Source organism: Marmota monax, unplaced genomic scaffold, assembly GCF_021218885.2.
Source record: "Marmota monax isolate L192 unplaced genomic scaffold, Marmota_monax_Labrador192_F-V1.1 WCK01_AAM20220418_F8-fsc00098, whole genome shotgun sequence".
In the NCBI taxonomy this organism is placed as follows: Eukaryota; Metazoa; Chordata; class Mammalia; order Rodentia; family Sciuridae; genus Marmota; species Marmota monax.
Genome location: NW_026694639.1, coordinates 6,221,671 through 6,237,030, shown reverse-complemented (window position 1 = coordinate 6,237,030; position 15,360 = coordinate 6,221,671). Strand labels below are relative to the sequence as shown.

General features: G+C 40.8%; 1 protein-coding gene across 3 annotated transcripts in view; it reads right to left on the bottom strand.

The window, feature by feature from the left end:
• The window catches only part of Rsu1 (Ras suppressor protein 1), a 186,641-nt gene that overhangs the window by 148,092 nt on the left and 23,189 nt on the right, over positions 1-15,360 (bottom strand). The gene's annotated exons all lie outside the window — the stretch shown is intronic.

Here is a 15,360-nt window from a genome sequence, read left to right as displayed (position 1 = left end):
GAAGAAAGATGGCAAACCCCCAAGTCCCTTCCTGAGTGATGATGCATTCAAGCCTTTTTAAACAAACCAGTATCTGAAGAGCTGTTGTCTTTAACGTTGTACTAAATCACAATTCCAGCTTCACCCTTAACTGATCAAATATTCAGACTACATGGTTTCTGACTTTTGGCCTCTGGAGTAATATGCTTTGATCAATACACACACACACACACACACACACACACACACACGGGTCACATCAGATTAGAAACTGATCAATACAATGTTATTATACAGAAATACAAAAAGCCAACTCAGTAGCATGCTATGAATAGAAGTATGCAGATCAAAGGAAAAATAAACCACCAGGGATCCAAAAGGGTCCCTCATTCCTGATATTCTAGACCTGCAAACAACCAATGTAAAAGCCAAAGGCATCGTTACCTCCAAAGTTCAGGCAGCCTCAGCATCAATATATGCCTCATCCATGAATTCAACCAACCGTGGTCAAAAATATTGGGGAAAAAATGCATCTGTACCGAATATACAGAGACTTTTTTTCCTGGTCATTAGTCCATAAATAATGCAGTATTATAACTATTTATATAGTATTTACATCATATTAGATATTATGTCACCTAGAAAGGACTTAAAGTATATGTGTGTAGGTTATAAATAAATACTGTTATTTTATATAAGGGACTTGACTATTCTTAGATTTTGTTATTCAAGGGGCTTCTAGAGCCAGGTCCCCAAGGACACTGACAGACAACTGTCCAAATCTTAATTGACAGCAGAGAGTCTTTCAATAAATTGTCATTTTCCTATCCATTTGCTATTCAGTTTTTCTACAAACATTTTGTACGTGCCCTGAGCTTGCCCGTGGTTCATGTGAACTCTAATACCAAGACTACTCAGGTAAGTGGAATTGCTGACACAAGCCTAAGTCCAGCACAAGGAAGTGGGTCATGTCTCGTGTGAGTGTGGTTCCTTCCCATAAGTCCCTCCCGGGAAAGCCAACCTGCCTGCCGGCTGGTCATACCTAAACTCAGAACCCAGGGCAGTTATGCTTAGAACCACTACCAAGGAGGGTGTAAAAATCCAAACACGCATCTGAAATATTTAAGGGGATAGCAGTTCCAAGAACACCAGCTGATACTCCCAGAAGAAAAGGTAAAGAGAACAGGCACACTACACTCACATCAGTTCTGAGGAATCATTTTTCAGTGTTAACAAATACCTAAGGCATCAATGACCTGACTTCTTTTAGTGGTGAGACTTGGTAAATGTTTTCGTTCCAAGGAGGAAATGAAGACTATGGATCATTCTGGACTAAGACCCACCAGCAGGGGGCAGTAATCCAGTGACTGGGCCTTGCAATGATTCCAGAAGTGGGTGGAAATAAACACAGATTTTCATGGAATAATCTGGGCAGCTGTGAGTCACCTCCAAAATTACTCTTGGACACCAACACATGAATCTTACCTGTACAATGTGGACAGTACAGGTAAGATTTTAGGTGCTCACTTTATTGTAAATAATTACCGAGAAAGTCATCTGGTTTTGCCCGCTGGGTCGCTGGGCGTCATCTTCCCCTGTTCCCTGCTTGACCATAAGTGAGTTGCACTTACCCAGCTTTCCCCTGGTTCAGCCTCCAGCTACCACTAAGCCTACTCTCACTACACTCATCTGATTAGCTTGAAGAGCAATAAAGAAAGTTAGTGAAACCAGGAGAAAATGATGATCTCAATTTAGCCACAAACCAAGAATAATGTGGCCAGAATTACTGCCGCCTCCCCAAAGTTACTCTGTCAATGCAATTAAATGCTGGTCTAAAGGTATCGCCTTTTTGACAGGATGAGAGATTATTTCACTCTCCTTGCTAAATCAGTCCAATTTAAAACCACAAATTATGCTAAATGTGATTTAGGACTTTGTTTTGTGGACACAAACAATAAGCCCACATTCAATTTACCAAACTTCTCCCAGCCTTTTGGTGTGCATGTGAATTTTTAAAGATTCCATCCAAGCTTAAGGGGAGGGTGGGGAATCACATGGCCAATATTCTTTCTAACCTACAGAATGTTTTCCCTCAGCCATAGTAAAAATCAAAAGAAAGTTAACACTCAGACCTGTCTGGGTGGGATTCCATTCATTCTTCCAGCCAACAGAGAGGGCTCATTATGAGCTCAGTGTCATACTCTTTGCATCTAGCATTACAATGTTCTGGGGATAAAGTTAGCTATGTTATTTAAAGAAAGTAACTAACAAAAGAAGGGATATCAAGGTCAAAACTGAAACAGGCTGAGTGCTTGGGAAACAAGCAAATCCTAACAAAATTATCCCTGAAAAATAAAAAAGTGGATACAAATCGTGCAATGACTAATTCATACACTTACACAGCACAAATAATTTTAACTATTTTGAGAAGGTGGATGTAATGTTTCACCAGTCAAAATCCTCTACTGAATTTTTCAAGATATTTACATGACACATTCTCAAAAAGCAGCATTTTAAAATATAGCTAGACAATGAGCATCAATGTATTTCTTATTATGCTCCCAAGCCATTCCTTTTCCAGACCAGCTATACCCACACAATCTAGAGACAACATGGAGCTGAGCACACAGAAGGGACAGATGAGCAGTAAATTGTCTGACCCACTGGGTGTGCCCTGGCCTGGTCCTTGGAGGGCTGACACAGGCCCCTTCCAACTCAGCCCTGGACATGCTGTATGTGTCTTACTCAACACACAACCTCTCTGAGCCTCCATTTCCTCAAAGATAAAATGAGAAAGCTGGATTATAGCCATTTCTAAATTGTCTTCCAGCTGGTTTTAAGACTCTATGATTCTAAGAAGAGATATGAATTATGAAAATCTATGATAATGGATTTAAATAATGCAACAATGGACCCCCAATTAGGAAGTTCAGTCATGTAGAACTTTCCTTCCAACAAAGAATTCAGTATCATTTTCTGTTTCACCAGTGACGATTCCTTTAATTTTTAGACTTCAGTTGTTAGATGTGGAAGAAAGGTTCTAACCATTCTTAGGTGTTCCCTGGTTTCTAAATGTCAACTCTGCTCCAATCACAGGACCAACAACCTCTGGCGGACTCAGCCCAGGGCTTCTCCTGGTGTTCTAGAAAAGGCAACAAGGTTGTAGCCATGTCAGCCTAATAGCGTGCCCAAAGCCTGGTTTCAAAGTTATTTTCCAGGGTTTGTAATGGTTCAGACTAACAAGCTCAGCATGACCCTTTTTCCTTCAAGTTCTCCCAAGTCAAAGAACCTGAACATTATTCTAGAGTTTCATCTATCTCACAGGCTGGCCCAGACTCAGCAATGTAGCATGTGCATGCACAAACATACACACACCCAAAGTTTCTGGATGATTCCACAAGAAGTTCAAAGTATGTGAAGGACTCATTAACAGCTCCTTTAAAAGTTCCCTCAGGCAGGAAAGTTCACAACATGCTTCCCTTTCTCCACCTCACTTTGCACACAGCTCTGTTCCTTACAGTTTTACTCCTACTAGAAGGACCTGTGCCCACTCTCAGCAGTTATACTTACTTACCAGGTGACTCACACTTGAAGTACGTTTTACACCATCAGTGTTACTCTTAAGAACAGGCTTCCTAACTAGCTAGCCTCTAGTGAACGGCCCTCCCCAAAAAAGAACCAGAACAATCAAAATAAACTACTGACACAGCAGCAGGAGTTTCGCTCTAGGAGGACTTTTTTTTTTCATAAAATTAACAATTCTGCAACCAATAATGTATTTTTATAGCATTTTGGGAGTTTACCCATAAAATAGCAAATAGGATATGCTCCAGAGCTAGACTATCCAGTGGGCACCGACTAGTTATGTAGCCATTTGAACCTAGATTAATCATAATTAGATAAATAGTTCCATCATTGGGTCACACTAGCCATACTCGAAGAGTCTGTGGCTATTTGCTCCCAGGTTGGACTTTTCCACATTGCAGAATGTTCCATTGGCAGTGCTGATCTACAGCAATGGATCTCAAACTATGAAGCATATCAGAATAAACCAGAGGGCTCATGAAAACCTGGACAGGGGCACCTAGAGCTCCTGATTCAGTAGGGCTGGGGTGAGACCTGAGAACCTGCATTTCCCACATGTTCCTAGTGAAGTTGATGCTGCTGGTCTGGAAACCATATTTTGGTCCAGAGAACTTCTAATTCATTAGCAAGGTCAAGATCATTAATGCAATGCCTATTTCCTTTATCCCACACAGTATCGATGATGAGTGTCATAATTGAGCTTCTCTACCTTCAGATTCCTACTGAACCCACAGATTGACTTAAAAAATGAACAAAGCAAGATACACCAGGTGGACAATCCCCTCAACCTGAGCGCTACATTCAAACCGTTCTAGCCAATGTGCTGATCCAATGCATATTTTCATGGAGACATCAGTTATCAGGAAGATGCACAACCTTCAAGGGAAGAAACGCCCTATATTCCCTAGTTCAGTGAATCAAGCAGCAAATTCATCATGACCAAGTGTGGTCACATGGAGAGTTGTCACTTGTTATACTTTGGCTTCGAAAACATTGAGGCCTAACAGAAGAATGCCAGTGGAGGGCGGGGAAGTGACAGCACTGGCAGACTTGGGTGCAACCCATCAGGGGCTTTTTGAGCAAAAGCATCTTGGCCCCCGAGGCAAAGAAACAAAACTGTGAAGAGTGACAGGCTCTGGGAACAGCAGGCGCCATGCAAAACATAAGGAAGGGAGATCCACCGGGTGCAGCCCACAGAACGGTCAGGGGGATCATGCATTGGTCTTTAGAGCCATATGGTTAGCACCAACAGCCGGGTCCTCTTCAGCTACAGAAGGGCAGCAATAGACTATGCACCATGTTAACGCCCACGCTGCCAGGAACCAGAAGCTCCTCAGAACACATGTGGGTTTCCATCACCAGCCCAAGCATGAAATCCGGAGGTGACCTCACTCTACCACCTCCACCCAACTTCTAGGTGGTGACAGTTATTCTATGCCCAATTATTTTTTGCAGAAACACCAAAAGCTGTTTTGAGCTCTGGCAATTCCCGGGCAAGAGCTAGTTTAGGGTATGAAAGCCAGGGGACCCGGCTGTATGTTTCTTTGAAAAAAAGTGGATTCAAGATCCAGCCTTTGCATCCATTACCAGAAGCCAATAATGGGTTGCAAATTATCACAGGGGTAAGACAAGGGGGAGCTGGAGCAGGTGCTTCATGGGAGCCAACTGTCCAAGGAGAGGGCTAAGGCAGGAGGTGGCATTGTGGTGTACATGCCCAGGGTTGCAGTGAGTGCAACACCCATCCTTTACCCATTTACAGAGATGCAAAAGTGTCACCACCTACACCTCAAGGTTAAAATAAATTGGCAAAATATCTAAGCATCCACCTCAATAACTTAAGCCATCAGGCTCCAATAATATCATAGTGAAATAGAGCTAACAGGCCTGATTCTAAAAATCTGACATATTTACATTAAAAAAGAGATTTGTTATTTTGTTTTGTTTTTGGTACTAGGATTGAACCCAGTGAAGCTTTACCACCAAACTACACCCCAAGCCCTTTTTATATTTTTATTTTGAGGCAGGGCCTTGCCAAGTTGCTGAGGGCCTCAGTAAGTGGCCCAGGCCGACCTCAAAGTTGAGATCCTCCTGCCTCAGCCTCCTGAGTCCCTGGGATTACAAGTGTGTGCCAGTACACCTGACAAAAAACAAGATACTTCTGTCTGCTACCATAACAAATGAAAATGTTTGGTGGAATTTTTACATCACTGCATGCTCCTACTAGTTTTTCTTTTTAAAAGAAAAACATAAAGAATGGTAAAGGATACTAAGTTAGCTTAGGTTGTACTACCATAACTAGAAATATTATTAAAAACATGAGATGTAATCTCAAGCAGCTTGGGAGGCTGAGACAAGAGGATCACAAGTTCAAAGCCAGCATCAGCAAGGGCGAGGTGCTAAGTAACTCAGTGAGACTCTGTCTCTAAATAAAATACAAAATAGGGCTGGGGATGTGGCTCAAGTGTTTGAGTGCCCTGGTACCCTCCCCCACCCCCCACCCCCAAAAAAACATGAGACTGCAGGAAAATGAGTGAGATTACTTATTACACAGTCAGTATGGAAGAAAACAATCACTAAAAAGAAAACAAAGAAACCAAATGTTTCTTTGCCTTAATATGTGATGAATACAATTGTCATACAATATATTGTATGACAACTGTCCTCTTTGGCCTGAACCAGGAAAAGTGAGAAGAAACCAAATTAACAGAAACTGTAATGAAATAGGATTTGGGGCATTCCTGGTCAAAGAAATAGCACAGTCCTTTTAATCCTTAGCTACAGCAAGTGGAAAACATCAGTCTATTCACACCACAGAGGTAATGTCTAGACTAATTATATGCACGTCAATTCTTTCAGCAAACTGGGAATCAGAGCCCTCAATGCCATTTTAATGATTTCATGTAAAGAAGGATCTTTATTCTTGCATACAAATAATTATGCTCTTCAGAATTTTATATACAAAAAAAAGGTCATTCGTACTTATAGTGATTAATTACCTTTGTTTTCTGGCCAAAACCACAAGGTGGATAATGAACTAATTATATATTACCATAAGAATTTGAAGTTCAAAAGTATACTAATGATAACTGGCTTCACGAATTTTATGGGATTGGCCCCCAAGCAGCTATTAAAGCAGTGAATTACAGTAGTTATAGGTTATTTAAAAACATAAAGTTTATGAAACACTGGAGCAAATTCTCATTTAGAAGGTTCTACATGTTCCTCAAGGTAAAAATAAAATGGCAAAATATCTAAGCATCCACCTCAATAAAAGCCAACATCCCCCCAAATATTATTAGATTTAGGAATAATGATGGTAATACTCCTTTTGGTTAACCAACAAGCTTATGCTGAGCACCCACATCCCAAAGTATATGCTTATTGTATCCTTCCATGGATTATCCTCCTTAGGATTCTGCAGCTTAAGTAATTGTAAATAACCAAAAATATCCCTGACTTAATCACCACAAAAAAAAAAAAAGCACTCTTTCAGGAGCAGCAATGAGAATAATCAATTATATAAAAATTAGGGGTGAAAGGTACAAACAAGCAATAAGGTAGATTTTAGAATATAAAGCCAAACATGCAAAAATATATATCCCTGAGCTTTAAGAGTATATATGCATAACCAAACAAATCACCCAAGAAGCTGGCAAACATGTGTTTCCTCTCCTCTGAGGATGCAAAAACTAATGTTGGCATCTTATATTAACCTTCCAGGCAGAACAGACACAGAACCGTCTGTGCAATCTTCAGGTGCACCTGCAAAGCCTGACTTCTTGCAGGAACACACAGTCTAACTTGCGCTCCAGTCCTGCCAGGGTGTGTACCCCCAGCATGTATGGTCTGCAGGGTCATACGCCCAACAGACAGCTGTAAATTGGGAGCTGGGTGGGAGAAGGCAAATGGAGAGGAAAGAAAATGGCATTCTCAGGCCTAGGGAGGAAGTGACATCTGGTAAAGAGTAAGAAAGAGACAGAGAATCTGCCAAAAAAAAAAAAAAAAAATGCCTAAGATGTCCCCAGACACCAAGAGGAGCAAGAGAGAAAAGAAGACCACCAAAAAAAAAAAAAAAAAAAATCTTCACTCAATGGAGAAAGCAAGCTCAGTGTTAGAAAAAGGGCTACTTAGACTTTTATGTGTATGTATGTATTATGTAAATGCAAAGCATACTCTGCCCTGGGTGTCTGTCTTCTTTTATAATGCAGAATTACTTCAGCAAGAGGCCACACTGGGCTGCATCTCTTTCTAACTGACCATATCTAGAAGCTGAGGGAAAGGGTAACTGGATGAGAAGGGAAGGAAGGGGACATGGGGGAGACACTTAGAAGGAGAAAAATCCACAGGACTCACACAGTGGATTTGATGAGCTCTCTAAAGACAACTCATCTACCTGAGGAATTCCCCTTGGCGTTCTGAGGAACAAGTAAGGATCTGGGACCATAGAATGTTCCTTCCACAGAGCTCAGTGGTTGGCCTGACTGGGACAGACATCCATCACTTCTAGCCAGGAGAATGCAGGAGAATGGCAGGTGCAGAGGCTGGGAGTCATGTGGAAACCCAGCACCTTTCACCTCTTGTTATTTAACCATGTTAAGCCTGTTTCCTGGACCTGATGCAGGGCAGGGGTTCAGTAAATGTTTCCCACTGAGGTTACTACACATGTGGGGTGTTGTTCTTCACAGTCAAAGAGACTATGGGGTGGCCTTCTATTTTATTTCCCACACAGTGCTGGTTCAGTTGCAGGGAAAGGAGGACTTTCTGGAAAAGATGAGGATTCCTCTAAGCTTCTGAGTATGAGCAGGATTCCAAGAGAGGGACAGATAGTTTCAAATAAGAAACCCATCAGGTAACTCGAACAAGGAACGTATAAGCGGGGGCGGGGGCCGGGGATCTAAGGCAATAACAAAAACAAAAAGAGGGGTCAGACAGGAAATAGCAGAAAACAAGGTCAACGGGTTTGTTAACTGAGAGTCAATCACACCAGAGTGGTTTTGTCCTTCGAGGCTGACTCAAAGAGAAAGGAAAAAAAATTGAAATGGGAAGAGAAGACGGGGGTTACAAGAGTACAAATTCTTATTTAAAAACACAAAAAATTAAGGCAGATAAATAAGGCAGTGAGTATGAACGTTCTTTAAAAGCCATCAAGAATGAGTTTCACACTGCATTAAAAATCATCTTAAAGTTTTGTACAAATTTCCAGGAAACATCTCCTTTAAGAAACAGCATCAGTACATCTGCTTTGCAAATAGACTCGCGCTATCTTCTGCTCGTCTAGAGTTCTAAACCTCAGATATACAGACCCCCAGAGAATTCATGGATGGCCTTAACAGGACCCACAGACCCCTAAGATTATAAGTCTTATGTGCATTTCTTGGTGGATGGCCACAGTCTTTATTCTTTTAAAAAGCCAATGATTTAAGAAAAGCTAAGAAAAAATGCTCTAAGGAATATAAGTAACTAAGCACTGTAACCTCTTAGGACATCCATGCTGCCCTATGCCACACACACTCACTGATGTGTATACACACACCACATTAATTAGAAGAGTCAACAAAAAATGTAAATACAGTCACGTCACGAGCCACATAACAACATTTCAGTCAACAATGGATTGCATGCATGCCAGTGTCCCCCAGACTGCAACAGAGCTGAACAATTCCCATCACCCAGGGATGTGGTAGCCAGCGTAACACCCTAGAGCAACCCATTCGTCACGTGTCTGTGGTGATGCTGTCTAAATAAACCTGTGCTGCCAATCATGTGAAAGGACAGCACACACAAAAAGATGCACGGTGCAAGGTATCAACCATGATAACAAAGCACTGGTACTAGTTTATGCATCTGCTATTCTAAACTTCTTCCCATTATTTTAGAGTGTACCTCCTTCTACTTGTTAAACAGAAAAACATACTGTAAAACAGTATGCCATGATACTCCAGCAATAGCCCCATAGATCTCTCGCTTACAGAGTCTGTTCATTCCATCATTTTCTCTTGTGCTTAGCTTAACCTCACATTGTCCTGTTCGTTGTGGCCCTAGGAGCAACAGGCTACATACCAAATACATGTAATATTTTGCTATTTAATCAATTCCGTTTGACAGGTGTTCTATTGTAAACAGCAAAAGCAACCCTTTTCAAGATCAGCCCCCCGAATGGACTAGTTATAATTTGGAAAGTGACAGGCTCACCTGATCCCACCTTATTTTCCCCACAGCCTGACACCATTCTCAATGTGTCACGGCTGACATTGTTCCATTTAAAAATACGTTGAGAGAGAAGGAATACACTGTGCTTCGGCTAGCTTCCTCTTAGCACAGAGCAGGCTCCTAGCAAAGGTGATTCTAGAAGAGGACACTTTGGTGGGTGGGGCCGGCAACAAAGGAATCATAAGGGCCATGGTCTGTCAGCTGAGGGTGGAGACCGTGAAGAAGTTTCTCCATGTCGCCCACTGGCCGTGGCCTGTACGAGGTCTGTCCACTGGGCCAACACACTCCCATGTGATGATCTCACATGCTTCTTTACTAACACCAAAAATAACAGCATATTCCCAAATGTAGGTGATTTTTCAAGGTAACCTGACTACTGCCACCAACAGATAGATATTGTTTAACAAATAGCTGTCAGACTCAAAAATACTAAGTATACATTTTTTCAAATTCAATCTTTCAAATGTTGGCACAGTAACAAACTGATAAATGTGCACTAATTAAAAAAATAAGCTATTGATCAAAACCTCTGTATTATAAATACATTTAGACTTTGTTAAAATGCAAACAGCAAGTTGTTTTGATATTGTCACAAGACAAATTCCTGACACAGAGACAATTTATTTTGCATATTCCCCTCATAGTTTAATTTCATACAAGCGAGGCACAAGAACTTTTGCATAAGGGATGACAAATAATCTATGAAAGAGGGAATAACTAGAGACTTCGGAAGAGCAAGGTCTTGAGAGAGTGGTGAAGGTCATTCTTGTGAATTGGGACAGTTAATTTTTCTCTCTCATCCCAACAATCCATTATGTCTATAGAAAAGGGCTTCAATTTATCACATTAAAAAAAAAAAAAAACCTGCTCAATTTTCTTCATTATAACTGGATCTGCATATTTTGACAATGCAACACTTTCATATTCAATATGCAGCTTTATTCATATTAAGACTATGGTAGATAGTCTACAAATATATACATCTGAATAAAATTCAGAAGTATTTATCTTAACTTCTTTATGTACTTGGAAATTACCCTTGGTAAAGAAATTATTAAAAGCACTGAAGAGACTATCCTAATATTTTCTTGTTTGATAATGTCCAATTCATACATTAGCTATATCTAATAAGAAACAGCTTTTGAAAAGATTCATGTTTTCCCATAAAGCTTAGGTTTACCACCTCCTGGCCATTTCCAATACATTAAATGACAAGATTTAGTCACAGCTAATACCCAACATGGCAGGCACAACTGCCAGAATACCTCAGGAGAAGGTTTTACATGACAGTTAAAAGTTCAAAGTATGAAGCTAGAGGTGTAGCTTGAGAAAGAGTGCTTGCCTAGCAATCATGAGGCCCTGGGTTCTATCCTCAGCATCACTGAAAAAAAAAAAAAAAAAAAGAAAAAGAAAAAAGAAAGTGTTTTAATATTTCAAAGTATAAGACCAAACAATTTTATTCAGAGACCCACTTCTGAAAGGTTTACATAACTGAGGGGTTACTCAATATCTGAAGAAAATGAAACGGCAGTTTTTGTATTTAGTGCACAAAATGATGAGGGCTTAATCATTATTAATGCATGGGTCATAAAATAAAAAATAATCTTGCCCTATTTAAGGTACTTTCAATATTTGCATGAGTGTTGCTACAGGTGTAAATTTACATTCAAAACTTAAAAAAAAAAAAAAAAAGCTTCATGCTAAAAAGAAACGAATTCCCAGAGACGGTTTTATCAGTAACGTTTAACATACATTTCATAATGCAAAAATCTTTCCGATACGGTGACATTTGGTAGTATAAGAATCAATATAAATATGCACAAAATGAACATTTATAAATTTTTCCACATTTGTTTCTGAATTAAAATCTGATTACATAAACATTTTTCAACCTTTTTCCACAGGCTTAAAAAAAAAACAAAAACGCACAAATGTCCAATACAAAATACAATGGAAAGCACTATACTTCTTCCAATTTAAAGATAATGGAAAATGAAGATATGTTTCTAACTCAGGAAAGTAGCCATAAAAAAAAAAAAACACTTAAAAAATGATTCATGAAACCAAATATATACTTTTAAGAGCCAAATTTAAAAAACAACAACATACCTCTTTCTATAGGATGTATCTATCAAAAATGTGATAAAAATATACTATGTAAATGGCAACAGTAACATGTCCTGTGATACAGAACTGAGCCAAACAGCCTGCAAAAAATGTCCTCTCACACCACAAAGCTGGTTTTTAATCTTTAGATACTAGACCTGGGGGGAATGGAAAATGCGTATCTCAACAGTGACCTCCAGTGGACAATTTTTGAAATAATTGTCTCCACAAGAAATTTCTTAAAAAAAAACAGGAAAAAACATTTACAAAGCTGACATTCCCCAATACCATCAAACCCACGGACTGGATTAACGAGAGGACTGAGAAAGGTTTAACTGTAACACTGACTTAACAGAGAGGGTAACCACCAAGAAGGCAAAGGGCCTCAGAAAGAGCAGGACACAGAGACTCAAAAAGACAATCTTTGGAATAATTGCCAGGTCCCCTTCTTGGAGTATCACGAAGGCAAACAGGCCCTAGGGTGTGTCATCTCAGACTGCTGGGGCTTAGCACAGCTCGCCATCTAATCAATCCATTAATTGACCAGTACGGAGTACCTAATTCATGTTTAAAATATTTTTAGTACTTTTGTGGGGGTGGAATACAAAATGAATAGAAGATGGGGCTCCTCACCACAAGAAACATGATTAATTAATTAATTGTATGAGGAAATTAGTGCATAATTTGGACACATATATACACAAAACTAATTTTGAATGAAAGAGGAACAACCCTGTCCCCCAGTGAGACCCAGAGTAGTAAAGAGAAAAAGTAAAACTGACTGAGGACTTAGCCAAGCCCAGAAGGGCTACTGAGTAGGGAGAAGGAGTCTGGTGTGGCTGTGATCCCAGCCACCTACCTGGGTGTACCCGAACGCCATCACAGCATGCCTCCTCAATTATGAAAGGACCCCAATAGCTGTAAGGGGGACAACGTTACAGTTTAGATATAAGGTGTCCCCAAAACCTCACATGTGAGACAATGCAAGAGGGTTTAGAGGTGAAATGATTGGATAATGAGAGCTTTGACCTAATCAGTGCATTAATCCCATAGCAGGGATTTAACAGGGTGGTAACTGTAGGCAGGGAGGGTGTGACTGGAGGAGGGGGCGGTCACTGGGATATACATTTTGTTCTTGGTGAGTGGAGCTCTGTCTCTCTCTGCTTCCTGATGCCACGTCCCCCTCTGCTTTCCTCAACCACAAACTTTCCCCATGATGTTCTGCCACTACTCAGGCCCAGGGCTATGAAGCCAGTCATCTAAGGACTGAGACCTCTGAAACTATGAGCCCCAAATAAAATTTCCCTCCTCTAAAATTAGGTCAGGTCTTTTGGTCACAGCAACAAAAAAGCTGGCTTGTTCAGACACCAATTTCTAAGACATAACACAGCATTTCTTTGGGGCACTCACAGTCCAGCACATCTGAAATGAACATATGACCGGTAAAATACAGAAGTCTGTGGCAGCCAGATCCACTCAAGTCCCTGTATCAGTTAACTCCCAAGGAACTGCCAGGTCCCAACAGTCCCCACTCTTGTTTCCTCTTTGGTGTTCCCTGTCAGCCCTCTCCTTCCTTCAGTTTGCACAGAAATAACTGGAAAGCCCCATGCACTCAGCCACAGGTACTAAACCAGACTAAGAAATGGTTCCTGCTTTCAAAAAAGTTGAACCACTCTAGTTGGGGACAGAGAAGAAACATGTTGCACATGAAGCCTTTCCAAGGACAAGGAACTGCACTAGGGCTGAGGAACCTACAGGGTTTCCTCAGGGGCTGGGGCTGAGAGGGGCTGGGAGGAGAGTTGCCAAGTGGAGCAGAACAGTTGGGGGCCTCCAGGAGGGGACAGGGAAAAGCTGCTCCAGATGGAAGTAGGAAAGGCAGGAGGGAAGTGAGCACAGGTGCACAGGGAAGAAACAGTCGTCCTCCAGCAGCCGTGGGGAAGAAGGCTGGATGGGATGTGGGGCTAGATCAGCACAGTCTCTAGAAGTCAGGCAGACAGCACCTGGCACTAGGCATGTGCACTGATGTGAACAGGCACTGAGACGAACATGTTGAAAGGATCTTTACTCTAGGACTGGGGGTGTAGCTCAGCAGTACAGCATTTGCCTGAGGCCCCAGTTCTATCACCAACACTGCAAAAAAAAAAAAAAAAAAGGTAGAATAAAAGGATCCACTCTCTGAAACTCTATCCACTGGATCAGAATTCCCCTGTTGGGTTCCCAGCCTGCACCTGGCCAATCAGAGAAGCAAGGCAGTAGTAAAAGGATCTACTTGCTCCTGTGTCCCACCTCCTGACTACATCACATATGCAAATCAGGGAGAGCTGCTATGGACATTGATTTCCCCACTGACTTCACCAAACCCATCAAACGCAGCCACAGTACCCCAGGTTTAAATTAAACAGCTTTATTGTAATAATGATGACACTCAAACAGTGATAGCTTGATCAACTTGAAATATTTTTATGTAGGTAAGAAACTTTAAGAATTTCTGCCCACAAAATCTTGGGGTATTTCAGGATCATGCAGCCCACTGTAGGCTTTCCCGTGGCCTTGTGTGTACTACCTATCAAAGTCAAAATCACCAACAAGAAAAGGGACTTCAACTCAGTGCCACAACGATCAGACGCCCCTGCAAATATTAACTCAAGTAAGCGGAGTCAGTGTCCCCAGATCAAGGCCTCGGCTGGAGTAGGCTAGTCACTCATTCTGTAAGCGCCAAGCAGAAATGTCAGAGAGCAGTATAATTGGCAGAGCAAGAGAAAAACACAAATACTTTAGTGAGATAAAAGGGGGTGCTGGGGGGTTTATCTTTTGAGTCCCAGCGGTTTTAATGTAGCCTTGTCAGGCAGCCCCTATTAAAAACAATGGAAAATGAAAGACACTGATTAGACGGAAAAGTGACAGGAGGGTGTGCTCAGCCACTTACATTTAATGCATATTTATATTTCCATCAAATGGACATATTTACTATAAACACTTGAAAAACCATAGCAAAGTCATTCATTTAAATGCCAGAAAAATAGTAAAAGATGCTAATTTGACCTTAGTGGAACAGATTGGGTGTCAATGACACCACTTGCAATGGCTTGAAACAGAATTTACCAAGACGATTAATTAGAGTTTACTGGATTAGGTCAAGAGTGTCTCAAATGGAGAGAAAAAACAAAGAACAATAAAAAAAACAGGGAGGGGAGAAATATGAAGTTTGGATTCTTTCACGGTCAATGGCTTCTTTAAAAGCCCACACCATTTAACTTTTTTATTTATGCCCCTCTTAACTTATCTAATATCATAGGCCTGGAGAAAGAAACTGATCCATTGATTCCTGAGATTTCTCTCTCTGCCAACAGATAAAAAAGAAATAAACTGCAACTATTTGAAAGATTTTTTTAAAGGACAGATCAATGGATGACATAACAGGAACAAGGCAGGTTTGCCTTTCACACTTACATATAATCTGTTTTGTTACAATAATGACAC